Consider the following 1,552-nt stretch of genomic DNA (forward strand, 5'->3'; position numbering starts at 1 on the left):
CATGGCTAGGAAGTGGCAGAGCTGGGAGTTGAACCTGGCAAACTAGTTTCAGTGTCAATCTTATAACTACCCCTCTCCCAGACCTTGGCTCCTAGGAAAGGTGAGATTCAACTGAAACCTGAAAAAGGGATTGTGTTTAGGCTACAAGGTGGAGGAAAAGTGTTTCGGGAAGCGGAAATAGCACATTCAAAGACCTAGAGTTCTCAGAGAAGCTAAAAAGCAGGAGGGTGGTAATGGAAGAGGTGGTGGTGAGAAATCAGCTAGAGAGGTAGGCAGGGGGCAAATCTTGAAAGACCTTAAAAGCTGTAGGCAGGAGAGAGCCATTATAAGGTTTTAAGCAAGGAAATAATGAGATTTGGTTTTCAGAAAAGTCATTCTGGCTGATGGTTGGAGAATGGATATAAGATTATTTTAAGGATTAAAACAGCTGATACTTATACTAGTGCCCAGTTCAGAGTAAATAGCTGATATGTGTCAGCTGCTGCTATTATATTATTATTTGTTTTTAATGGCCCAGCAGAACAAAGAGCCTGCAAAGGAAAAAGAGCAGGAGTGTCCAGAGAAACAGGAAGAAACCAAGGCAGCAGGGTGTCATGCAAGCCAAATAGGAGGGCTGGGTGAGCAGTGTCAAATGCTGCTGAGAAATCAGGATTACACCTGAGAAGTGTCTGTTAGATTTTACTGAGTTGGAGATGATTGGTGAACTTGGCAGAAGCAGTTTCAGTGGGGTTCAGTGTAGGGGATGTAGACAAAGACTGCACAGATGTGAAGTTTTGTGCAGTTTCCAGGAGTTCTCAGGTCTGCAAGACTTGGCCATACAGCTCAAATTAAGAACCTCTGCTTTGGCTTGAATCTGCTGTCACATTAGCTCACTGCTGGAGAGCAGGGCTGAGGAATGGGTCTCTTTCATTCAGGCAATATTTTAAACCTAGCCTTATCCTCTTTTCCTGAGATTTCTGCTTCACCCCACCCCCACCCTCCAAAAAAAGAAAAAATGGCAACACCATACCTGATGTGAGCGTGGGGACATGAGGATGAATAAAGAGTAGTCCTGCCCTCCAGGAGCTCCAGGGCTAGTGGAGGGACACTGGTCAGGTATGTTTTGATATGGAGGAGGGAAATCCTTGGAGTCTAGAGGATTTGAGTGGGCAGGAGGGAAGACCAGGGCAAGGCCTCGTCATGGCTTCCGTGGGCCCTGGGTCCGCTCTTGCTTTTGTGGACCTCCCACTTCCTTGGTAAAAAGAGTATTTAAATATAACTGTTGGTATAAACACAACTATACCAATATTTTGTTTTAAAACATTTCCTTCTTAAAAATTCATCTTTTTCTTCTGATTTTAAAAGAAATTAAAACATTTACATAGTGTGGGCCTTTGGCACTGTGTCTGCTATGTCTAATGGATGAGTCAGTCCTGGACGAGGGTGATGGGGAATAGTGTGAGACCTCTGGATACCTGGGAGTGGAGAGGCAGGAAGGAGACGAACCCTAATTGAGACTCACGGTTCTATTTGGCATCGACCCTAAGGCAGATCCCATAGGCCAAGCAGCTCC

The 1,552-nt window shown here is 45.0% G+C and overlaps 1 pseudogene; it reads left to right on the forward strand.

Moving 5' to 3' along the window:
* Positions 1 to 233: 233 nt before the first annotated feature.
* The window catches only part of LOC103600941, a 4,996-nt pseudogene continuing 3,677 nt past the window's right edge, over positions 234 to 1,552 (forward strand).

This window comes from Galeopterus variegatus, unplaced genomic scaffold (assembly GCF_000696425.1).
Source record: "Galeopterus variegatus unplaced genomic scaffold, G_variegatus-3.0.2 Scaffold3512, whole genome shotgun sequence".
Taxonomy (NCBI): domain Eukaryota; kingdom Metazoa; phylum Chordata; class Mammalia; order Dermoptera; family Cynocephalidae; genus Galeopterus; species Galeopterus variegatus.